This window comes from Podarcis muralis, chromosome 10, assembly GCF_964188315.1.
Source record: "Podarcis muralis chromosome 10, rPodMur119.hap1.1, whole genome shotgun sequence".
Classification (NCBI taxonomy): Eukaryota; Metazoa; Chordata; class Lepidosauria; order Squamata; family Lacertidae; genus Podarcis; species Podarcis muralis.
Window position 1 is genome coordinate 40,502,678 of NC_135664.1, and position 27,166 is coordinate 40,529,843.

General features: G+C 42.7%; 1 long non-coding RNA gene across 2 annotated transcripts in view; it reads right to left on the reverse strand.

The window, feature by feature from the left end:
- The window catches only part of LOC114606054 (uncharacterized), a 213,357-nt gene that overhangs the window by 140,502 nt on the left and 45,689 nt on the right, over nucleotides 1-27,166 (reverse strand). For both annotated transcript variants that reach the window (XR_013394366.1, XR_013394365.1), the window contains one exon: nucleotides 13,943-14,023. This is a non-coding gene — a long non-coding RNA (uncharacterized LOC114606054). The remainder of the gene's footprint in view (nucleotides 1-13,942; nucleotides 14,024-27,166) is intronic.

Consider the following 27,166-nt stretch of genomic DNA (forward strand, 5'->3'; position numbering starts at 1 on the left):
GCCAACTTTATAATCAAAATGTGTACTGCTTGTTATCACATTTTGATTATCAAGTTGGAGTGACCTTGACTCAAGATGCTCAACTTTGGACTCACCTCAGTTGGTACAACATGAGAATCTACAATTATTGCAATTCCAGATGAGTGCTCCAGTTGGAGAACAGCCTTTACCAAAGGTGTCATGGGCTTTGAAGACACTCGAAATCAGGATGCAAGGGAGAAATGTGCTAGGAGGAAGGCACGCTTGGCAAATCCACACCATGAACAACTCCCGCATGGAAACCAATGTCCCCACTGTGGAAGGACGTGTGGGTCCAGAATTGGCCTCCATAGTCACTTACGGACTAATTGTTAAAAATGTGTTTATGGAAGACAATCTTACTTGGCTACGAGTGATCGCCAAAGAAGCAGAATCAAAATGTGTAGCCAGTTGGTCACAGCGGGTCCTTGAATGCTCCAGAGGTCACCGCCATCACCACCACATTGTATATTGTATCTCCACAAGAGTCCTGCAACAAAGGCAGTGAGATTTACCCAAGACCAACCATGTGAGCTCCATGGCCAAGCATGATTTCTTCATGGCAAAGCTGGATTTCTCGCTTCAAAACGCAGCATTCTAACCACCATGACACACTGATTCTCATCATGGTATAGTTGGAAATTAGTCAGAATGCAGAAGTCAGCAGAACTCGATAGGCTTTGTGGTTCCATAAGCAGTAAGAAAATACAGAACTAAATTTGAATACTGAGGTACACAGAAAATTAAGAGTAGCAGCATTTGTTCTGGAGAAAGAACAAAGGCAGTGTTGGTTTTTTCTTTTCTTTTTTTACAAAAGAAGCCATTGGCTATGAGCCAATAAAGCAGCCTGCACATGTGCAACTGGAGCTTCCCCAGAGCCAGATGACAAAAGGAAAGAAATGTATATGATCACAAAACTCTGTCATAGCTGGTTATTGACACCTTGTGCGCCCACACTTGGGATTCTAGATCACGAGCAGTGAAATCCGTGTAGAAATCCCTGGTGACTTTAAGACTGTGAATTTGAGTAAATCCTCAGTGCCACCTTTTCATTCTTTATCAGATCCAGATGGGGAAAAACAAGTAGTTTTATCTGATAGATATAGAGTAGGGTAATAAAAACACAGTTAACTCATTTTGAAGGCTTTTTTTGTTTTTTTATTAAACTTCTCTATAAAGCGCATATTCTGCTTAATGGCACCCTGTCCTTTAAATTCCCCCACTGCTGACTATGCTATTATGGTACACTCTCATTAGAACATTAATAGGATCATGCAAGTTTTATGTGAGTCTTCAGTGCTCTAGGCCACATGAGAGTCATGTTGCAAGTTACATATATCAGTTAATTACGTCCCCTTTAGCCACATTGAAAGCCTTCCTGTAGTTTATCTTATCCTTCTACAGTACAGTTGAGTTCATTTGAATCAGGCAGAGAATTTTCAATATTCAGAATCTAATTTAATGAATGTTGTGCCTGTAAATGCAGAATGCCAGTTTTTAAGATTACTGTATGGATGACTTCGGTGTTATCTGACCTGATTTTTTAGTTCAGAGAGCTAAAAATTAAATCTTACTAATGAATATGCTTCTTCAGGACATGATAATTTATGAATGGCCCTACTGATCTTCCTTTAAACAGCACATTATACATGAAATTATGCTAGTCCAAATCCCCCAAAGACCTTGAAAGTAGAGACAAAGTCAGTTCCAGTCCAGGAAATGTGCTAGTCCAAGAAGCAGCAAGATGGGACACAAAACAGAGAAGGGCAAAATCTCCTTATGCTGGCTCTATTCAGAATCATCTTGGTGCAATGTTTAGAAGTAGCTTGTCTGTTTTCTGACCGTACCCGTAATGTTTGGTACGTACATGCAGTTCTTGTCATGAGCATATATACCATCATATTGCTCACAGGGAATTGTAATTCCCTTTCCCCTATCCACCAGGCATGGGTAGAGAGGTGCTTGGAAGTTCAATTGCTCCATTCGTAAGTAAATACACCCAGAAACAAGGCAAGGTTTTTAATGAGGACAGTGGGGAGGAGAAACTGCCACACAAAAGGTAAGCAAGTAATAATCAACAAGAGTTTCATCAAATATAAATTGGTGTATGACACCACAGTATAGCAAAACTAAGAAGGAAGGCACATTTCTTCCAAAAAAAAAAGAATTTTCTGGAAGGCTTTTATTGATTCCTGGCAAAATAAGTTACTGTGATGAGTCAGGCATACACTACCAGCTGTGTCTTGCAGGGAAAATGCTGAAAGGTATTCAGCTTGTTATTTATACAGGGGTAACTGCCATGAAGCCCACTTACTCATTTGCTGGGCCTGCTACAGAGTTATGAGGGTTTCTTGTGCCTAGGACAGTCCTTAAATCCACTAAACACCTGGGTTTGACAATATGATTCTCATGCACCTCCTCTTAAATGAGTTATAGCATAACTGAGAAGTTATGTGGTACACAGATGCTTTTTAAAAAGACAAATAAATAATGCATCTCAGGTGTCACAAGTCAAAATAGCTGGAAAATATATAAATTGAAGGAGATCCCCCCTTTTCCTCTTGCCAGACTGTTCCTTGTGCCCCAGGCAACAAACCTCAGGGCCTATGTGTTGGCTGGCTGTATGGTATATGACCGAAGACAGTGTCTCTGGGCATCAAGACAGAGTTAAGAAGAGGGGAAGCACTATATTTTTGTTACAGGCACATTATCTAGAAGCTATTTGTTAAACAGGTTGTAATATTGATTTGGTCTGGAAATGGACTGTTGGAATGTGTTTATTTTTATACTGACTATGTTTCTTTTCTTCTTTCTAATTCAAGCTGGAACCTAAGAAAATATCTTATTCCAGGTCAAACTATTTGTCCATCTATCCCTTTGGTAACCAATACAGTGGTACCTCGGGTTACATATGCTTCAGGCTACAGACTCCGCTAACCCAGAAATAGTGCTTCAGGTGAAGAACTTTGCTTCAGGATAAGAACAGAAATCGTGCTCCGGCGGTGCGGCGGCAGCAGGAGGCCCCATTAGCTAAAGTGGTGCTTCAGGTTAAGAACAGTTTCCGGTTAAGAACGGACCTCTGGAACGAATTAAGTACTTAACCCGAGGTACCACTGTATAGTACTCTCCATATGTTGTTAGGCTAGATCCAAGGTAAGCAGAGTGGAGCACTCCAGGCATTGTTGAACTACAACTCCCATCAGCTGCAGCTAACATAGCCAAAGACCAAGGTTGATGGGGGTTGTATTATAACATCTGGAAGGCACCATATTGGATGCCCCAGATCTAGCCTATCTAGACCACTCTGGCTACCAGCAGGTCTCCAGGCTTCCTGGCAGAGGACTGTATCACCTGCAATCTGAGCCCTTTGACTGGAGACACCGGGGAGAAGCAACTGATGCCTTCTGCATTCAAAGCATGTGCTCTGGCTTTGGATTCTTCGACTGCCGAACCCTGAGCATGAATACACAGAATCTTATTTTGGCATTCTCAGCAGGAGAGAGAACTTCTGGGGAGAAACTGCAGGCATAGCAAATGAGTCCTTGTAATACAGCAAGCATTACAAAATGAAGAAGTGTCCATACCGAAGAAGGCGATTGCGCACTTGGGTGACATCATCGCTTTCTCTCTGCTACAGTTTTCTCCAACATAAGCAGGAAAAGCAGAAGTCTGATAACAGTCAAGGGAACCAACAGTTATGGGGGTCATCAGAGTCTCCATCACTTCCAGTCAATTATTCACAATGTACAGGAGAACAGAAGAGCCCTGCTAGATCAGACCAAAGTGCAATCTGGTGCAACATCCTGTTTCCCCACAGTGGCTATCCAGATGTCTCTGGGAAGCTCCCAAGCCCAATATGGAGACAAAAGCCTTTTCCTGTTTTGCTCAACAGCAACTGGTACTCAGTAGTACATTGTCTCTGAAAGGCTGCATAAAGCCACCAGGACTAGTAGCCACTGAGAGCTCTAGCCATTCCTAACCTTCCTTTAAAACCATCTGAGATATTGGCTCTCACCACATCTTTTGATGGCAAATTCCATAAATAAATCAGGCATTGTACAAAGCAATACTTTCTTTTTGTCTTTTCTGCATGTTTTGCCAATCAGCTTCACTGGATCACCCTGGGGGATCTAGTGAGAGGGAAACAAGCATTCTGTTCACAGCATGCATATGATCTCTGACCACAGGGTCTAACCTTGCTAGCCTTTTGCAGCGCTGGATCTAGGGCAGTGCAGGCAGTCTCCCCGCACAGGGCGCCAAGAAGAGGAGGGCAAACTATTGAGACAATCCATTTGGGAGAGCCAAACTTTGGCCTCACACAGAGCACCATATTACAAAAGATTACCAAAGTCTGCCCCTGCCTTTGCCTTCCAATTTAAAATTCTAGAACAGATTTTGCTCCTTGTGTTCCTGGTGACAACGGACAGTCAAAAGTTAACTGAAATGACACTGGTAGTTCCGGACAAAGAGGGAGGTGTTGCAATCTGACTTTGCCAAGATTTCTTTTTTTCCTATCACCAACTACAGAGGTAGCCTGTTAATTTTGGGCTACAACTTCCATCAGTCCCAACTAGAACTGCCAATGGTCAGGAATTACAGGAATTGTAGTCCACAACATCTGAAGAGCACTACATTGACTACCCTTAACCTACCCAGAAATATAAGGTCTTATTCATTACAACTTTTGCATAACATTTCAGGAACTATTTTATAATCATGCCATTATAATCTACACAAGAGTTCAGGCCAGTTGTTTTAGGCAGACGACAAAGCTTCTCTGTATGGTATCCATTAATAGGCATTTTTGAGTTATTGCAACTCAGAAAAGTTCTCATAATAATTAAGAAGAGTTATTTCTTATTCAGGACATGTATACAGTACAGGACATGCATAATTATCCAGTCAAATGTTGCTAGGAATAGCTACTCACCAGCTAAAACATGGTTTGAGTTCAACATGTGGTTTACTTATTCCATCCAAACTCAACAAAGTGTGTAATCTTTCCCTTCCACTTCCCCTTTTGTTTCTAAAAATGTAGAAACAAAAAAACAATGCTCAGATAAGATGTCTTATCTGGCTCTGATACTTTCCTCATGTTTCTGTTTTGTAGCCAGCATTAAAGCATTCTCTTTCTGAAAAAAGGCTTCTTGCATTAAGTTCTTTTCAATCAGCCACTTGCACTGTATTATCGGATGTGATCTAAAAACTGCAGCACACACACAGAGAGCGCTGAAAATTAGAATAAATGGCAGCCACTGTAAAATCAAACAGAGGTTTCCTTAAAGGAACTGGTAGGATTCTTACCCCAAGTGTTTTGGTACAACTCATCTTGGCTGTGAGAGCCAGAAGACTGTTCCCTGCCTTGCAGGCTTTTCCCTGCCTGCCTAGGCCCTGACTGACTCCAGCTACAAAAACTTAGGCTACTGGTGAGGACCATCTTGGTTGACTCTTAGTGCAAACCCAGGTCACTGAGCCTGAGCTTCCACAACCATTGCCTCCCATGAACCATCATTGGCAGGATTGGAGCAGCAGATATGTTCTATGCTTTCTTCTCTTGTTAATTATGCTATTTTAAATGTGCATTTTATATTTGACTTCCTTTAGTAATGTTTTATTTTGAAATCTTTAAGATAATATTTTAGCTTCCTGTTAATTATGCTGCTTTGAATGTATATTTTATATTTGACTTTCTTCAGTAATGTTTTATTCTGGATTGTTTCAGCTGATGTTTTAATATAGACTGCAAACTGCTTTGATTTTTTTTCTTAAAAAATATAAAGCAATACAGAAATGAAATGAATAATAAAATTATTTAGAAGGTTCTTTTCATAAAAGTGTAAAGGAAGGAAAGGGAACTAAAGATCTCCTTTGAAATCAAAACTTATTTGCTGAAATCTGTAACTATTCAGATAGGTAACCGTGTTGGTCTGACACAGTCAAAATATTTAAAAAATAATAATAATTGTGCAGTAGCACCTTAGAGACCAACTAAGTTTGTTCTTGGTATAAGCTTTTGTGAAGAAGTGTACATGCACACAAAAGCTTATACCAAGGACAAACTTAGTTGGTCTCTAAGGTGCTAAAGGACAATTTTTTAAATTTATTTTTATTTCATCTGTAACTATTGGTCATGGTATAGCATTTGGAAGATAAATGTTTCAGCTATTTTTTTGTGATTTAAAGATGAATAAAATTATTTAGAATTTAAGCCTACAAGCATCATCTGCACTTAAATACTTTTATCTGAAATGACGTTACAATAATTATCATTTTCGTTTTTTATCATCATCATCATCATCATCACTACTGAGTTCCAGTTCAGGATATTTGGCAATGGTATATACGAGGGATGGAGGTAGTTTCTGGGAACCTCTTGTTTGTGATCAGCACTGCCAGCAAGCTATGTTTGCAAAGAATAACTTTAATATCCCAATTCTCCCTTTGGAAAGATGTCCTTACCTGTCACATATTTGAGGCCACACACGACAGGTATATGGAAGGTTAATATGGCTTTGAATGGCATCACAGGCACAATTAGGACCCTTGACTGACCTATTTAGGCCTGTGAGCCAGATGGCTTCCACAACCCTGTGATAAAGAGAATCAACTAAAACCTCACCATACACATGACAAACCACCCAGTGGAAAATAACGATCTTTCATGTCCATGGTGGCTAGAGATGTATCACAGCTTACTTACTGGATTTTCTGTGTTAAGGGAGAATCCAAGTCAAATGTATGGGCAGGCGTATCAGTGATGAAGATGTTGTGTGGCCAACACAAAACACATCCAGCATAAGCAGCACCAAGTTGACAATAACTCCCCTCCATTAGTGTAGGATTCGGAGCACAAAGAACAAGAACTGTGTCCACACTCAGTTTCCTCTCATGAATGCAGGGGTAGGTGGGGAATCACTGAGATGAGGCCTTATTAAACGTTCCTCAGATAAAGGTAAAACATGGACCTCGAAAATTCAAGGTGCATTTTGCTACACAATACTTATGGCTCATGAAAGAATTGCGCTCTAAACACCTGACTTTTTATTCTATCTTCTGGCTGTAAAAAGAAAGGGGGGGAGCCTCAGAATCTTTGAGTTCATTCATTCCATATATCCCTACATCTTTGCTCCTTTCAGTTGCCTCCTCAAAGAAATTACATCAAGAGACCTCCCCTGGTCAGCACTGTCGAACTTCTTTGAACAATGAAATTTCAATCTGTCGCACACAAAGCCAGATGCATCCGCCGCGCCAGTGTCCTGGTAGAGAAATAATAGCAACTGCCCAGCCAGAACAATAGAATACTTTCCCGTTCTAGGTGATCGGCTGTCTCATTATACAATTGTGAATAACAATAATCCCTGACGGTCTCATGGGTGACATTTCTCTTTCCTTATCAGCACTGCTGCATACACCAGTGCTTGATAACACCACCAGAATAAAGAAAACGACGCCCACCAAGCTGTCTATGTAGAAGTAAAAATGATGTATTTATTGAAAAGAGAATCAGCTGGTGATATATATATAACAAAACCTTTTCAGAAAGCTTATTTATCCACTACAACTTTATGGTGAAACCCAATGAAATGCCGTGCAGAGGCAGCAGGCAGGTCTCGTGATGAGGCATCAGTGTATTGACGCCGGCAAAAGATGACAACTTATCCCCAGCTGTACTATGCAAGGACAGTGCTACTCAGATTAGAGCAGGAAGGAGGAGAGAGGTGGATGGTCCCATCTGGTTTAAATCTGCAGTTCTTTATGGGCCCTGATGGCTTGTAGAAGCTATGGAAATAAATTATGAGAGCACTATTTATGTCTAGTCATAGATCTGTTTATTGATGTATAAGTAGCTTCTCCAAAAAGTAAATTGCAATAATAAATTCAACCATGAAACACAGGGAAGAATTCAACATAGCACTAAGTTTAAATCCCTTAGCAGTGTACTGATTGCAGAATGACTTGTGTCAGCGGGGTGGCTTGCGCAAGAGAAGGCAAAGGAAACCAACATGGTTCTCATGACTGCTTGCACAACAGATTTCTGTAGCCCCAGTGTTTCCCTTTGCACAACCTATTCTTTCTCTATATATTTTTATTGCTTCTTTTATTCCTTATGTTGTATTTCATTGGGTTACAATCGGAATTCCACCGAATCCTACAGAATTCAAATTGTGTGTTCTGCACAGACATGTCATGGACCACTGGAATGAAATGAAGGTCCCTACACCACAATCTGGAGACAATCTTAGAGGGCACCAGAAGGTGGCAACACAAGAATGAGCCTTTCCCCCAGTGGCTCCCTGTTTGTAGAATGCTCTCCCCAAGGAGGTTTACCTGGAAACTCCATTACATTTCTTTAGACATCAGGCTAAAACATTTCTCTTTAACCAGGCATTTAGCTGATTAAAATTCTATGGCTTTTTAGAGGGGGGAGGCAGTGGCGAAGGTTGGGGTTGCAGGGGGGCCGGCCGCACCGGGCGCAACATCTGGGGTTAGGGCAAATCCACGGGTTAGGGGCTGCAAATTACTTGCCTTGCCCCGGGTGCTGACCACTCACGCTACGCCACTGGGGGGAGGTTATTGGTTTGTTTTTGTGTTATTATGTATTTTGTATTCTTATTTTGTCTTTTACTGTTGTGAACCACCCTGGGATCTTTGGATGAAGAGCGGTATAGAAAATAATAATAATAATAATAATAATAATAATAATAATAATAATAATAATAAATAATAATAATAATAGGTCTTGATCATAGCACTTAATCTTTACCCTATTTAACCTTCTCATGCAAATTTAAGCAAATGTTTTTTTTCCCAGCTGACCTCTCAGAGGTTGATCATTCTGCATTAAATAATCTGAGAATTCACCATGCTGGTTTCACTATGCTGCAAATCCATTATCACACTGGTAAGGGACAAATTATCTCACTATCAGTGAATCCTGGGCACATTTACCTATAAGTCAATGCCATTTAATTAGTGTGTGAGTAAAGGGTTGCAGCTCAGGAAAACTATGTGGAAACATAATTTTGGTGCTACTATGAAAAGCACTTTGTGAGAATATTGCCATTGAGAAAGTATACTATACCCTTCATTAAAAAGACAGTGTTATATGAAAAGAAAGCCATTTTGAGAAGATAAAGAACTAAAGGGTAGTTCCTGAAATACATCTTGGCACCGTTTCTTGGAGTTGTTTCGTTGTTCTGAAACCAATTACATACCTCAAGAGCATCATTGCCAAAGAGATTCTATGAATTATGCAGCAACCCTCATCTATAGGAACAAATAGAAAACCTGATAGCTCTGGAATAAGGCTTTACAATACCCAGGGTATTTGCATATGAAAAACTTGTAGATTAAGTTTTAAGAAGTGTTTGTTGCCCACATAATTTCATCCCCCTTTTATGCTTTTCCTCTGGAGAAAGAGTTTATTACATGGACGGGAGGAACCACTGTCCTAAAGTGCTTGGGGCTGCTTTCATAGCATTAGAAGCTGCTTGGAGGAGGAGGAGGAGGAGGAGGAGAGTTTGGATTTGATATCCCGCTTTATCACTACCCTAAGGAGTCTCAAAGGGGCTAAGAATCTCCTTTCCCTTCCTCCCCCACAACAAACACTCTGTGAGGTGAGTGAGGCTGAGAGACTTCAGAGAAGTGTGACTAGCCCAAGGTCACCCAGCAGCTGCATGTGGAGGAGCAGGGAATCGAACCCGGTTCACCAGATTACGAGTCCACCGCTCTTAACCACTACACCACATTGGCTCTCACTGGAGCCAGTGGCGGAGGAACCCTCTACGGCACCAGGGGCGGGGCAGCCCGTACGGACTGCACATGTGCAGCATCCCGCGCATGCGCAGTCTGTACAGAATGTCACACATGTGCAGTCTGTATGGGCTGCCACTTGCGCGGCGTCCATATGGGCTGTCGCGCGAACGGCATACCATACCAATTGCGCATGTGCGGCAGCCTGTAGAGTCACCACGCAAGTGGCAGCCCGTACAGACTGCGCATGTGCGGCGACCGTACAGGATGCTGCACATATGGACTGTGCACGCCCTCAGCTGCTCTACAGCTGGGGGGAGGCAGGGGCCATCTTGTCAACCCCCCCAAGTGGCACCCAGGGCAGCCTGCCCCCTCTGCCCCCCGCTTCATATACCCCTGACTGGAGCAAGACATCCCTAACACTAGGTGAGTTACTTGAGGCAACAGACCTCCTACCATAGTTCATTACAGGTCTAATTTCATAAGGATACATGGATATAATGGCATTTTAGAGTTTTAAAGGTAAGAGCTCTCATTGCCCACAAGATGAAATGTATTGATTGTTTATGGTCCCCAACAGCCAAACTGGAGCGCTTCAACAACCCCACACACTCAAACAAACAACAACAACAAAGTATCATCCCTCTCAGTCACTGCCCTTTCCCATGTAGAGTAGGAAGGAAAGCTGTGATCACAGTGGTACTTGCCTCCAATCCTCCCCCCCCCCCAAAAAAAACTTCTTGCAGTCTGAAGACTAAGCCCTTCCTTGTCTTAACATCTGCTGACATCCACAGCAAATACCTCTGAGCACCTGAGAGCTTGGGCTGAACCACTTCAGAGAACATTATTCTACTGGGAGTTTGACAGGCTTTGAAGAAGCAAAACTTGGCTGACATACCTTGAAGGTCACTAAAGTGCCAAGTTGACCTACATGCTCCAGCAGAGAAGGCGAGAGCACTCAGGAGCAATCTACATATCTCAACTTTTCGCTGTGCGACAAGAGACTCAACAGCAGCACCAGCAGTGCCAGCCAGAAAGTCCCCCGGAGCATTCAGGAAGCCATCAGATGCTGTAAGCCTCCAAAGAAAGACCACCTCAACAGGGCCCCTACCACTGCAGTCTGAAGTAGCTTCAACCACCCCAAACATATAGAATAAAAAGTATTGCTGAAGCAGAAGGAACATGGCCTCCACAAGGGCTGCTGATAAAAGACAGAGGAGTGGGACCAGGAGAAAAAGTGATGGCTCGACCTATTCTGACCTCTGGCTCCAGTACAGTTTGCTGCCCTGTCTCCACCAAGTCCAAACACCACCGATGCAGTTGAATTTCTACCCACACTAAGAGTCCCCAAGCCCCTCTCCTTCCTCTGCCACCACAAAGTCACTTTGTGCAGATCCAGGCCATTGAAACCAAGCTCCCACAGCCGACAGTCACCCTGAACCACCATTGACAGCAAAAGCAGCAGATATGTTCTATGTTTAAGTTAACATTTGATTCTCTTGTTAATTGTGCTGTTTTAAATCTGTATTCTATATTTTACTTCCTTTAGAAATAATATTTTATTTTGAAATGTTTAATAATTTGTTTGGTTCATTCTCTTGAGTTAAATGTGCATTCTACTCTTGGTGTCTTATTTTGAAAGCTAAAATGGTATTTTATTTTCCTTAATATCATATTCACTTTTAGCTCGAAACACACCTGATCAGTAGCCAACCCAGGTGCCAAAAATGACCAGGGAAAGCTTTTAACCTTCAGCTTGCTGAATTTGATGGTTTTCACAATGACATTAACTCCCTTGTACACCCATATCTCATCCATACTTCATATGTTGAGAAATAAAAGAGTTAATAGGAAAAGAAAACACCTCTGTCTGTGGTCTTGCAAATATTTAGTCAATAGGTCCATTCATAGACATGTGGAAGGGGGAGAGGGGAGAGGGAATAACTGACCCCAAAATGTATACGTAAACATGTCATCAAAGATAATTGGAGTGCAGAATTACTGTTTACTTGCCCACTCATGAAAGAAAATTATGGTCCAACTGTCCTGATTATAAAATGCTGGTAAATTGATAGATTAGATCTGACAATCCTGTTTCTTTAGTTTCTACTCTTTCAACTCCCAAAACTCCTAACATGTTTGATAAAATGCTGGTGCTTTTTGTCAAGATAGGACAAGCTAATATATGGGTCTACTGTGCTCACACTTGTTTGTCTCTGATACAGGAAGGGTGAAAGGAATAGACAAGGCTTTGGGTATGCTGTGGTTTTACATAACCATAGGGAAAGCATGCAATTGAGTTCTGGACACAAACTCCAGCAACTTGAGCCCTTAACTTGCATATTTACATTTTTTGAGAGGGAAAGCCAAAACCATTATCCTTTCCATGCTCTGGGGGCCTGCAGTTATTTCCTAGAGTGGTTTCTAGTCCCATTGTGGAAATTTTTCCACCTCAGCTTCCAAGACATTAGCCTTTTAGCCCAGATGCCAGAAGGGCAGGATTTGGTGATATCAATAAATCCAAGCATCAATTTTCAATAAGCTGGATTCTGTTTCAGAGCCTAGATTTTTCCTAGCAACTGAAAGTCATTTGATTACACCATCCAGGATAGTTTCTTGTGAGAAGAGTCAGTGCATTAGTGACTGCTGAAGAGAGATGAAAAGTTCCCTATTAACAGGGAGATTCCTTAATGCTACATTCAGGCCTCTAATAGCATATCCTGCTTTAACTGAACTATGGCTGTACACACACCATATATTTCAAGCACATCCCTCCACCACAAAGAATTTACTCCTCACAGACCTACAATTCCCATGACCCTTAATGAACTACAGTTTCCAGAATTCTTGGGGTAAAGTTCCATGTGCTTCCTCTTTCCTCCTCCTTCTGTGTAATGGGGAGGAATAGGGAGAAGGGCAATAGCTCAATGGTAGAGCAGACAGTTTGTATCCCTGGTTCAATCTCCAGCATCTACAAGTAGGCCAGGGAATGTTTCTTGTCTGAAAAACTAGAGACATACTGCCAGCCAGTGTCCATAATACTGAGCTAGATGGACCAGTGGCTTGATTCAGTAGAAGTCAGTCCCCCATGTTCCTAACAGCAGCAGCATCTAGCTATCTACCTATCTAGATATTTGTCACCCATCTGACTGGGCAACTTCCAGCAACTTATAAAACCACAGTAACTTCAACTTGCTCAGAACACAGGACTTTCTTGGTGGAGAATTTGGTATCATTATCATAGAACTAGTGCAGATGCAGAAATAGAAAATGTCAAAATTGGTTTGTTCCAGAGCCCTTCTGGTAAAATGGAAGCCATATAAAAACCTTTAACATACATCTTCTTGATTCAGTTTCAGTAGTCACTAAACATGTTTTACTAATTGCTCTCTCTATTTAGCTGTTTTTGAAAGCCTAAACACCTCGTGCATCACACAAAACTGGAATGAATATAATATTTTCACAACGTACCCATCTTTCTTTACACAGAAACTGAATTTTCTTGGATGCACAATACCAGCACTCTGATTCATAGATAGCCATAAACTGCATCTCAAGCCTGAGACATCTCCCTTCCAAATATATAAAGGTCACTTGTTTCACATTTTCTACTTCTTCCTATTGAGACACTCCTACGTTCTGCTTACTTCTCATGTGGTGTAGCGGTTATCTGCCAGAATGAGTTACCGCACCTTTCAAGGCTCACAGTTCTAGGTCAGAAAAACCTCTATAAATAAAACAAGGCTATATACACACTACCACATTGTATATATCAGTGTGATGCAACACAGGAATACTCTTTGTTTCAAACACTCCACAAAGGGATATATCGCCTGTCAACAGAGCTGTAATGATGCACAAAAAGGAAATGTGTGGGAAACATTTGACAGAGGTTGTTTTGGTGGGTCATGAACACTTTCCTGTAAATAGGACAGGCACTCCATGGAGTCACTATGGGTCTGTCCAGACAACAGCATCTCCCAGTAAAGGCAGCCATAATTAAGAAAATGAAGGAAAGTATTATACCAGGCTAGAAGACATTCAAGCTATCTTAGGGGACTACCATTCCCATCATGCGTAAAAACCTGTTGGCCTGTTTTGAACAATTGGCACAGCATTCCTAGGGGTTATGTAGAACAGTTCTTTTAATCTCTTAAGAACTGGGACTCACCTGCTAAAGTACGTCTTCAGTGTGGAACTCAGTCTTGATTTTCTATTTTGCATGTCCATCTTCCTCCTCTTTAAAAACATCCTATCATTGAAAGGACAAATAGGACAGGTCTATCAGTCAGAACTATTAGCCAGGATTAGGGATGGAGAAGAATAATAGAATTGTAGAATTGGAAGGGACCCTGAGGGCTATCTAGTCCAACCCCTGCAATGCAGGAATCTCAACTAAAGCATCCCTGACAGATGACCATCCAACCACTGCTGAAAAACCTCCAATGAAGGAGGCCCACAACCTCCTGAGGGAATCCATCCCACTGTCAAACAGCTCTTACTGTCAGAGAGTTCTTCCTTATGTTTAGTCAAAATCTTCTTTCTTGTAACTTGAATCCAATTTGATTCAGTTTGCATTTAAAGCCCGCTTTATCAAATTTGCACTTTCTGGAACAATATGGAAACCAAAACACAGCCTTCCTTCAAAATTTGCTCTTATCCAAATTTTGCAATGCAGTTCTCCAACCAGTGTCTACAAGAATGCATATATTAGGTTAGGAGTGTGCATCAAAGGGAACATATTGTTGAATAGAACACAGAAAATGTATATTAGGAGAAATTGCTTCAGAAATGTGTATGAGTCAAAACTGCATACAAAAATGTGTTTATTAAGGCAAATTCACACTAAATGCTGAAGAAGTTTGATGAAGATTTTTAAAAAAATAAAATTTGCACATCACTGCAGAAATGTGGAGGCCCAAATTTAAGACAAGAAAAATGAGAACTGTAATTGACAGGTCACTCCATCCCTCATTAGAATAGCTAAATGGCACCCTCCCTGACCAGAGCCTGCTTTTATTCACCTGGATACCAACTGCTGGAGAAAGCTTTTTGCCTCTTCTCTCCATCAGCTTCTATTGCTTTCAGCCAATGGCCATTGAAGTGTTCCAATAAATAATGATTGCTTCTGACAATGCAAACTTCCAGAAGTTACATTTAAGAAAAGAGTACAACTTAGAAACAACAGCATGATCACCCAATGTATCAATATGTTCATCAAATGAAAACATAATGATGGCAATTAACTGTGAAGTCTGAAATAGTTTTTGTTTGGATTTTTGAGACTGTACAGAATGTAAAAAATAAATCCCATGGGCCCCAATTGTAGACTTCCTATCAATATCTAAATGGGCATCACTACTGGAAGTAGGATACTGGTGAAGTTGGACCTTTGGCTAAACCAGCAGGGCTCTTCTTATGTTCTTAAAAATGCTTTCAGGTTGCTTGAAAGTGGTTAACACAAAACAAAAGAGGAATTGTGTTTTCACAAGTGATGAGGCTGAGGAAAAACGGCTGGTGTACAACACAGCAGCTTCTTAATTTAAACAACAACAAGCCCACCAGACACATGAACCTCTGACAGTTTAACAGTAACTACTGTTTTTTTAATTCAATCCCGCCTTACTGGCTCAGAGCTAAGACAACTCCTAAGCAAGGAGTTGCCTAGAACTTCTAGGCTTCAAATGGACAATGAAAGAGTTCAGACACTATACATGCAAATGCATGTCACAAATGCCTTTCCCAATTAGACACATCCATTCAGTTCCATTGAAATTATCCTCAATGTGTCCTATGGAAAAACTGCATTGCTTTAAAGTGCCTGTGAACCTACAGGCAGGGAAACATACATTTGTATGCACAGTGCTAAGGTGTGTTAAAACTCTTGTATCTTGCAGTTAATCAGAAATGGAAGTGGAAAATGTTTTCCACCCCAAAGCCTGTTTTCGCTCATGGGTAACTTTCCAGAGGCTTCAGGCCAGTACGGTGGTGCCTCGCAAGACAAAATTAATTCGTTCCGCAAGTTTTTTCTTCTTGCGAGTTTTTCGTCTTGCGATGCACGGTTTCCCATAGGAATGCATTGAAAATCAATTAATGCGTTCCTATGGAAACCGACTTCAGACCAGGTCCGGGGACAATCTGTCCCCCGACCTCTTCTGAAGGCTGGGGGGGGGAGTCTTTGCTCCCCCCCCCCATGGCAGCATTTTAAAATCGCCCCGGACAGCGGAGGACTTCTCCGCTGTCCGGGGCGATTTAAAAGCCCCTGGGAAGGCAGCCAGGGGGGACAAAGATTTTCGCCCCCCGCCAGCCTTCAGAAGAGGTCCAGGACCTCTTCTGAAGGCTGGCGGGGGGCGAAAATCTTTGTCCCCCCTGTCTGCCTGCCTTTAAAAGCCCTCCCGGGAGGGCTTTTAAAGGCAGGCAGGCAGGCAGGCAGGCAGGCAGGGGGGCGAAAGTCTTTGCTCCCCCCCCCACGGCAGCATTTTAAAATCGCCCCGGACAGCGGAGGACTTCTCCGCTGTCCGGGGCGATTTAAAAGCCCTCCCGGGAAGGCAGCCAGGGGGGACAAAGATTTTCGGCCCCCGCCAGCCTTCCCCTCTTTTGAAGCAAGGGGCGGAGGGGAGAAGATCGCTTCTCCCCGTTGCCACCCCTTGCTTCAAAAGGGGTCCGGGGAGAGAGGAGAAGGCGCGCGCCTTTCCCTCTGTCCCCTCTTTTGAAGCAAGGGGCGGCAACGGGGAGAAGATCGCTTCTCCCCGTTGCCACCTCTTGCTTCAAAAGGGGTCCGGGGAGAGAGGGGAAGGCGCGCGCCTTTCCCTCTGTCCCCTCTTTTGAAGCAAGGGGCGGCAACGGGGAGAAGATCGCTTCTCCCCTTTGCCGCCCCTTGCTTCAAAAGGGGTCCGGGGGGAGAGAGAAGAAGGCGCGCGCCTTTCCCTCTGTCCCCTCTTTTGAAGCAAGGGGCGGCAACGGGGAGAAGATCGCTTCTCCCCTTTGCCGCCCCTTGCTTCAAAAGGGGTCCGGGGAGAGAGAGGAAGGCGCGCGCCTTTCCCTCTGTCCCCTCTTTTGAAGCAAGGGGCGGCAACGGGGAGAAGATCGCTTCTCCGCGTTGCCGCCCCTTGCTTCAAAAGAGGTCCGGGGAGAAAGGGGAAGACGCCAGCATTTTAAAAAACCTCGGGACAGCGGGGGACTTCTCCGCTGTCCGGGGCGAATTTAAAATGCTGGCGGGCGGCAGCGAAGCCTTCGCTGCCGCCCACCAGCATTTTAAAAAACCTCGGGACAAAGGAGAAGTCCTCCGCTGTCCCGGGGTTTTTAAAAAACCTCTCCGCCCCCCGCCAGGCTTCAGAGCAGCCTTCCGAAGCCTGGCGGTGGGAGGAGGTCCGAGGACAGTGGGCAAGACGCCCTGTCCCGGAGATTTCCCTATGGGCTTTCGTCTTGCGAAGGAAGCCCATAGGGAAATTCGTTTTGCGAAGCGTCTCCAAAACGGAAAAACCTTTCGTCTAGCGGGTTTTCCGTCTTGCGAGGCGTTCGTCTTGCGGGGTACCACTGTAGTGGGAAGGGCAGAGGCAAAAATTGGTGTGGCTAGAAGCAAGAGCAGGCAGAGCGATGGATAAAATCCTCTTTCCTTTGTGCAGTAGGCTACATTCCAGCCACACAAAAGTCAAAGGTTTCTTCTGCACACACATAGCATCCGTCCTCTATCCAGGTCAGCGAGAGGAATTATCACAGTTCAAGAACATGCTCCACCCAGGCAAAACCAATCCGGGGGGGGGGGTGTCACAGAGGCAGTGAAAGGTCATAGACACATAATTGGGAGGAAACACGAGGGTCATCTAAGTTCAGCCACTGCAATGCAGGAATCTTGCACCCAGTGTGGGAATCGAACCCACAGCCATGATATTAAGAGTCCCATGCTCTACCAACTGAGCTATCCATCCTAAGCAGAAGGGTGTAGCCTGGGGAAAGTCCCAAGGGCTGGATAAAGAGACCTGATGGACTGTCTTTGTCCTGTGGGCCTGAGGTTCCCCCATCATTGTAATAAATATTCATAAGATAATATTTAAAAAGTGATTATAGAGTTTTGCAATTGCAGCTTTGCACAGTTTTGTGGGGGAAGTAAATAAATTGGGTTTCCCCCACTCTCCATTTTTTAAATTTGTCCTCCCACGCACACACGTGCACAAAGCTGTGGTTGTGTCAGTAAAATAAGTTGTGAGTCACCTGTATTAGAAGAAATGTGTGCTAAAATGCTGACAAACCTTTATGAGGAATTTAAGAGAGAGAAAATCACAGACTGATGCAGAAATGTGAAATATTGAACTTAACACTGGAAGGAGAGAGAAAAAACCCTCTGGGAAACCAAAGTTGACCTATTTGTCCATCAGGCTAGTCACAAAGTTCTAGATGCAACAACGGTATTCCAAAACAGATTGCACAGTTTTAATCCAGTACTGTTTCAGGTTATGAATGATTCCTAAATGCCAATAAGACAAACACTAAAATAGAGCACAGCATTGTTAAAAGCCTCAGGAAATTATTACTTTATCAAATCAATCACAAAGAAGAAGAAAATCCTCTCTCAGCAATCACTAACATCATTTTGGTCAAACGGGCAGAATAACAAAACAGTGTAATGTACGTTTGATATACAGCAGCAAAATCAACCACTGTGGAAATAATGAGATATTGACACAAAAAAGAGCATGTGCGAGCACACCACAACCACAGAGTCAGAGGATGTTATGAGTACATTATGAACCTTTACTCAGCTGTCACTATGCCCCACTGTTCTTCCTGACAGGTTATTTTTGTAATTGTAGCAGAACTCAGTGTATGTACTGTACAGCTATAGAAAATACATTTCACCTTGCAAACTGGATTACATTAACTTATGCAATTGCTCTTTCAGAGCAAATGATCCTGCATTATTCAGCCCTACTCTGCTCCATCCTCTAGCCATGGTGCTCCAGACGTTGTGGACTCCAATTCCCATCAGCCCCTATAAGCATGGCCAATAGTCAGGGGTGATGGGAGCAGTGGTCTAGCAGAACCTAGGTGGTCATCCCTGCTCCACAATAAAATATTCTGCACCACTTTCCTTCAATGCTAAGGCAAATGGAGGAATACATTGATACTTAGGTTTTTCCGTTAATAACCGCAGGCCAAATTTTGCCTACCAAGAATTCAAAGTGACTCACCAGCGCAGGTCACAGTTAGGGGAGAAACAGTTATTTTTAGAAGTAGGGGAGCCAGCAAGCAAGGCACCACTAGGAAGGTCTGGGTGGAAAGCAATGAATGACATCAATATACATGAAACAGAAAGGGTTATGCATAGGAAATGTTTTGTATGTGCTCTGCATACATGCACACTAGGGATGGGTGAATCTGTCGATTTCAGTTTGGAAATTTTTTAAGTCCTAGCATGAATTAGCATTTTAGTTAATTTTTTTCATAATATCCATAATTTTTGCATGCAATTTTGCCTACCCACATACAAAAATTTGTGCAATTTTTGCAAAACAACTTCCCTAATATGTATTTTTGTGTTATTTTCACCAATAGATGCATTTTTCATCTACACTTTACATATAGTATATGCATTTCTGTACACATTACTTGGCTGGAGAACTGCACTGCAACATGTGGAGAAGTGCATTTTGGTTTGCATATTGTTTTGGAAAATGAATTGGGTAGGGTCACCTTTAAATGAGATCCAGGTCAAATTTCTCCCCTATCCCTAATGCATGCTAAAGATGTTTACTGTATATTAATCAATGACACCCAGTGATGACAAGCAGAGTAGTAGTGGTTGGGGGGAGGGCATAGGAAATCAAAGTGGGGGTCTGCAATATCACCATTTTTTCTCAGTAGGAAGGAATGCACATTTATTTCAAGGGAGTAGCTTCCAAGGAAAGCAGACCATTCTGTAAAGGCAACACACTTGGAGAGCAAATAAAACAATCTGGACATGAGTAAGGTGCTTTAACAAACTTACCTCATTATCTGCCCCCCATTCAGCTTCTGCTTTTTCCTTTGCTCTGGGAGAGGCCATTCCCAAGTTCCAGGTGAGAGTGGTCAACATCCCTTCCTCTAATTACCTAGCAACAGTGATTAAGTGTCCTTAGCAATGGTGCTGCCTGCCTAGTGCTAAAGCATTACAGCTGTGTTTGTGTTTTGTCCTCTCACTTGCTTCAGAAATGTCCAATTAACTTCCTTTAAAAATAAAAACAAAAAGCCTAAGAATCTGGAAGCTCTGCTAGGCTCACCAAAATCCAACCTCTTCTACCTATCCACTGTCAGCCCTGCCCAGAAATGGAGGAAATGTTTGCTCATTGCTGACTAGGCTGGCTAGCTCTGTTGTGTAGTCGGCTTCTCCCAGTGCTTCACAGACTATGCTGCTGAGAAAGGCTAACCAAGCAAAGACAGAGAAGCAGCAAGCCCAGACCAGGCCATGCACTGCAGCAGGTATCACACATGCACATAGCTCTGATCATGTGATGCACACCAGCATCTGCACTGCAACATTTGTTTGACATCTAAGGTAAAGGTAAAGGGACCCCTGACCATTAGGTCCAGTCGTGGCCGACTCTGGGGTTGCGGCACTCATCTCACTTTATTGGCCGAGGGAGCCGGCGTACAGCTTCCGGGTCATGTGGCCAGCATGACTAATCCGCTTCTGGCGAACCAGAGCAGTGCACAGAAATGCGGTTTACCTTCCTGCCAGAGCGGTACCTATTTATCTACTTGCTCTTTGATGTGCTTTTGAACTGCTAGGTTGGCAGGAGCAGGGACCGAGCAATGGGAGCTCACCCTGTCGCAGGGATTCAAACCACCGACCTTCTGATCAGCAAGCCCTAGGCTCTGTGGTTTAACCCACAGTGCCACCCACATCCCATTTTGACTGAGCAAATGGTGCTGAGGTGTTGGAGGATGGGTACCATGTGGTCTGCCCTTTATTCCTAAGCTAGCTTGCTGTCCCTCCAGTGCAAAGGACAAGGCTCTCCTGTTGCTTGCATTGAAGTAAGATTCAGCTGCCAGCCTGGTCTCCATCTATATGTCAAACTGATGCTGGGGGAGAGAGTGCTTGATGCTATCTTATCTTACACCTCAAGCAGCAAAATGTCTTGAACTGGCCCTGCCCACGGCTAGTGGGCTGTGTTTAGATGAGTTACAAGACACTAGGACAGATCTCCTTTCTTCTCTTTTCTTTTTAATGCTTTTACACACACCTGGGGGCAGAACTTTCATATGACAACTGCCTAGAGTGCGCCATGCCAGTTGGCAGGAAAACAGCCTGTCTCCTGCTTAAAAGATAAATGACTAATCAACAGCATCCTTCATGCTCAGCTTCACACAGCTTTGTTTATCATGTATTATTTATTGGAGAGCTGAGATAGAATTCTGGAATGATTAACCTTTACATAGCAAATGGGGCTTTGTATATCTGCGCAAAATTAAATGGGTCCTTCAAAATGCCTGGTGAAAACCAATATGTTTCGTGGGGGAGGAGGGGGTAGAAAGAGGGGGCAGCCTAAAGCAGAGAAACCTCTTTGCAGATCATTGCTAATAGAAGTTCATTACTTCAAGTACTAATGAGCGCCAGTGCAAAAGAGCATTTTCTGGTGATATTTCTTTATGAACCTAATAAATGGACTAGAGTAGCTAAGTAAATGTAGGTTCTTTAAAAACACCACCACCCTGAACATTAAGATCACCTGGTTGGTCAAAATACAGTGAAACATCTGTACATCTCAGGTTTGCATGCTGCAGAAGCAAGCAGTGAACAAACCTTTTAACAAATTCTGCAAACTGCTTAAATTCTGCAAGCAGAAAACAGAATATGCTGAAGTTCTCCTCGCCATCATACAGTACTGGAAGCATGACATGGACCCCTTCTGGTTTCTGAACTAGAACAGACACTTATTGAAACATCTTGCATGTCAGGAGGTAGGGAAACTTTTTCATCCCAAGGGCTATGTTTCTTCCAGGGTAACTTTCTGTGAGCCACATACCAGCTCTGTTTAGAGCATGGGGTAAAAGTGGATGGAGCAATGGATTCTTTGTACAGTTGGATTTGTGCAGTTGGCTGCATTCCAAGCACACGTCAGAGGTTTCTACACCCATATATTCAGGCCTCTTCAGCTAAGCATGTAAGAGGTAGTATCACTGTTCAGGGACACTTCTCAACCAGGTAAAAGCACTCAAGGAGGGCACAGACTGGGCTGGAGAGGTCTTGGCATAGGGAAAGACCTGACAACCAGACAGATTACCCAGGTGGTCCACATTTGGCCCATGGGTTGGAGGTTGCCCACCCCTGTTATATACCAATGCCCAGGTTTCCAGATGGCGGATGAGAATAATGGCAGTGAAGGCTGGAAGAGGAAGACCAGTCAGGGTGACTAAACTAATTTGTAAGAGTTTCGATGAAAAGCAAGTTACGTTCCCTCATAAACTCCACCTGCTTTTCACCTCATAAAATTTGAGAAATATATTTAAAAGTAAAACATATGTGAAAATAAAATAAAAGTAATGAGTAAAACCTCACACACAAATAAATTCCTGGAGCCTGCTTCAAAAAGGAACAAAATAAAAACCCTTCCATTTAAATGCATGTGTTGGATTAAGACTTGCAAAGCAATCCTAAACCCCAACTGGCAGTACAGGGAAGAAGCAAAATGGTGGGAATACTTGTAGTTGTATCTCACTACTTGTCCAGGGAGTGTTAAAAACTACACCTAAGCTGATCATACAGATTTGAGCTTTCAGTTTTCCAGACACCAACCATTCAGAATTTCTAGCATCTTCGCCTTTGGATTTTGGCTTTGGAGCAATTACATGATGTAATCTGTTGATGATAGCTGGCCACAACTGGTCCAAAAACAATTTAAAATTAGAAGTTCAGGGAGATAATTATGAGGATAGCAACTGAAAGCTGATCTGGACAAAATTACACCTCCAACAAATAGGTTTTCACATTATTGTGATTATTCTAGAAGCAAACCCAGCATAAATACTTCTCTCTCAAATTGTTGTTTATGAGCAACACCATGTTTGCTAACTCTGTCTTTTGCTTTTCTTCATGGCAACATGTAAAGAGATTAAATGGTAAACCATCTAACTGTGATGGCTGCATGTGCTCTACTCCTTTCCTCAGTGAGGATGAAGTGGGAGTAAGGGAGAACCAGATCAAGTCTCCACACCATGAGGTTTTCTTCAAAGAGGATCAGTTCCCAAATTCAACTTTCCTGTTATCTTCAATAAATGAATAACTTGAATAGCCCACCCCCATGCCTTCCTTCATTCTTCTGAATTTCCTCTTGGGAGGGAATGTTCAGCTTCTCTTCTTCAAGCTTCATTTAAATCCTGGTGGTGGCAAACTGGCGAGGGTTGATGTTGCTCTCCAGCCATTGCCTTGGATGGATCAAAACCATTATATCATTCCTATCACGCATTACCCCTGACAACTGTAAAGGGGCCTTTGGTGACATTGGACAAAGCATATAATCTGTTACGTATTTGTTTTACATGCATCTCATATTTTGTCAAAGGATATGGAAGAAACAACAGGAACCTCAGCAACTAGGTGTATGGGGTATAGAAGTTCTAGGGAGAATGTGCCAAGTAGAAATGGGTCTACTTTTGCAGCATTTATACAGATAGTAACAAAGATACATTATGGTAATGGTTGGAATGTGCAAATAAGGGGGCTTTCGGGCATTATCACAAGGTCAGGCCTAAGCTGTATGAGTCAGGAAATTTCCACAGACGGTTGTGAGTGCTTCCAATGAAGGGACGATTCCTCCCTTTGAACTTTACTTTGGTGTCATAAAAAAGGGAAGTATCTCTGGCTCACTTGCACTTCCTCCTCCAGTGCATCTAAGAAGAAAGGGACTGTTTATTTCACAATTTAAAGAAATGTGGTTAAGGTTAACTTAAGTTACATGAAACATTTTGCACAGATTCTTGGTATCTTGTACTTTCCAAGTGGTATAGAAAGGAAGACCCCCAAGAAACTGCTTCTCTTTTTCCTGTATCAGAACAGTGCATCAATTTCCTGGCAAAACCAGTGTGGTACCACTCCGATTCCTCATTTTTCAGCTAAAGGTCTAACAAACTTCATAGCGCCTTGACCCAGTTTTCCTTTTACAGCCAGCAAAAGTCCCATCTAGCTAAGGAAATGAAGGAGATGGGGCTCCATTCCCCCCCGCCCCCTGTTCAGCCATTTCCACCCCTCCCCCAAAGCTCAGAAAAACCATATTTTTAAAAAATAAGTTGGATGGCTGTACAATGTCCCCAAGTGTACATGGCTTGTTGCACTACTATTCTGGCCAGTAATGATCTGGATAGATGGCTCTAACCATTTATTTAATTATGGCCTGTTTTCCCTTTTCTTGGAATCAACTCTATCACTTTAACCCTTCATTTTCTGAATAGGGTTGGCTTCATAACCTAACCCCCCCCCCTTTTTTGTCTCTCTCCTAAATTGCAGGGGAGGGAATCATAATAACAGTAATGGTGGGAGAAGACAGTATTTAACCATTCACCACCACCCCAATGGTCCCAATGAAAATCTCCCTCTCCAACATTTGCCCACTTGGTGACATCCAGATAGAAGTCTGGACAGAATGATTGGGTGCTGCTAAATTGTCCATGTCTGCAAGCACCCTGAGGCAGTTGACCATTAGCAGATTAAGCTGGCAGCAGATTCTCTGAGGAAAAGTAGTCATGTATCAGGAGAAAGCTATGAAGAGTTTAATTTACAAGAGAAATCTTTTACTTTGCAGTACAATGCATTTGTTTTTGTACATCTTCAGTCTCTGGGAGACAAGTGGGGTAACAATGTTCTAAATAAATATATAACCCCAGCATGACATGAATTTCAAATTAAAAGCATATCCTTTGTCTGTGTTGCTTTCCTGACAGAAATGTGCTTTCTACAATTTGCTCACTTCCACCAACACAACATTACAGAGAGAAAATTACAAGTTGAAAAGGATGGTGGGGGAGAATGCAGAAGTAGCATTGCTACTTCTGGGTAGATTTCTGCATTCCCCCACCCCAGCCTCCTCCTTTTCAACTTGCAATAGTCTTGCTACTTCTGCCTGAAAATGTTTCCTTTCTTCCATGAATGTGGCAGATATGAAGGCTGCCAGGGTGGGGGACAAACCCTATTTTGCCAGATGAAGTGGGCTGATTTTAGTTTAGCATACAGTGGTACCTCGGGTTACATACACTTCAGGTTACAGACTCCACTAACCCAGAAATAGTACCTCGGGTTAAGAACTTTGCTTCAGGATGAGAACAGAAATCGTGTTCCGGCAGCGCGACGGCAGCAGGAGGCCCCATTAGCTAAAGTGGTGCTTCAGGTTAAGAACAGTTTCAGGTTAAGTACGGAACTCCGGAACGAATTAAGTACGTAACCAGAGGTACCGCTGTACTTGACAACATCCTCTTCACTGTATCTCCTAGTCTTGGGCACAGGTTCACTTGAAAATTCTTTAATGGATGTACCGTATCTGGTTTGGGGGAATGCATACGTATAGAGTTTGGGACCAGGATAGCTGAAAGATCATCTCACTCATTATATACTCAGTTGATCATTGTGCTCTACAGGTGAGGGTTTCTTGTAGTTAACATCTTTTCTGAAGGCCTGTTCTGCACAAAGTAGGACTTTTAGTCCCGCACATTGTAGGACTTTTAGATGGGTGTCATTTTGTTGTCTTTTCAGCATCTACTGAAGCCCTTCCTCCCAGTCTGCATCTGTCTTGAAATTATTTTTTTAAGATTTTTTAAATTGTTTTATCTCTTGTTGCTTGCTGCCCTGAGCTCCTTTGGAAGGAAGGGTGGGATGTAAATTTAATAATTAATCAATAAATATATAGATGAAATATTGCAGTTTGCTGTGAAAATATTGCACAATACTAGTTTAACTGAGAATTCAGCTTCAAAAACATAACACAGAACAGATGTCATTTTAAAATGTTTATGTTAAAACTAAAGAGCAAATAACCGCCCTGGGCAAAATTCTGCTTTCCAGTGAACATCACATGATACAGGTTTTCTTTCCCTGTTATACACATGCTTAAGCTTCCCTTGGAATTTTGCCATTGTACAAAGAGTAGCTCATTACTGCAAGCAAATTTCCGCAGAGACTCTAAAAAAATCTCCCTTAGTGTGAACGAAGCTCAGTGTCCCAGAGGAGGCACATGAAACAGAAATGGGAAAGGATGATGTGAGGGCCGCAGACATTTTGCAGTGATGTGAAGCCAAGCTATAGCTTAGTTCAGGTTACTGCAGTAGCAGGAGAACCAGGGGAGGAAAGCAGAGGCTATGATCTAATCTCCAGGATCTTGCACACTCTCACAATCTTGCTAAGACATGCAAGACATGCCCTCCTGCCTATCAAAAGCTGACAGGATATCTCTAAACTTTATCAAAAACATGGTTCTTCCAAACCAGAAGAAACATGTCCTCCAACTCAAGAATGTGATTTCTTGCTACCACACACATATACCCTCCTCAAGCACTGGAAACAGAGTCAAATGGACTATTCCTTGATGTTTTCTGACATGCCAACCTAAAACTAATCAGGCAAAATAATTTTCTAGACCTCTGAGATATAAATTCATGTGCAGTGATGGTAAAAGGCTCTGATAATAAGTGTGCTATAAACAACCATGAAATTGGAGGTTAGCATTGTCTTCTTGTGATTCATGCAAGCTCCGCTAGAGCTTTTAAGCTCAGCCATCTGTACGGAAAATTGACCTGAAGCAGGTAAAATGAGATTACATTTATTCAAGAGCCCTAGCTGAATGATTCAATATGGGCACAACTCAGTCAAAAAGAAGCCCCGTTGGTTTCAAGTGGGATTGTGAAGCCTGTGCCTCAAGCTCTCCCACTGGCTAGATCAGGGCTATATTTGATATGGCCAGTCCTATTCCTGGATATTGTTACCCAGTAGGTGGTCTGATCTAGGATTCATTTTGTAAAATGTGTTAATTGTGCAATAAAAGCACTTTTTAAGCCAAAGCATTGCAAATATCCAAAGCAGCTAAAATGTATAACAGGTGAGCAGAACTTAAAATGCATAAACACTTAAAATGCACAAGACAACTAAAAACTGCTGTTTTCTATGTGCCTACACTGTAATAGTGGGATACACAGGTAGGACTCTCTGGAAAGGTGACTCCAAAGCTGGGCTGCCACCTCAATAAACACATTGGCCTGAGCCTATATAGAGCTTTCAATGTATGGTGTGAATGTGGTCTAAGTCTCTGAGTACCAGTTACTGGGGAGCAACAACTGGAAAGGGTTATTGCCTTCGTGTCTTGCTTGCTGTTGTTGGACAACAGTTCTTATCGTCCCTGAACAGGGCAGAGTCCAAGACTGGGGAGGGGGAGGGAAT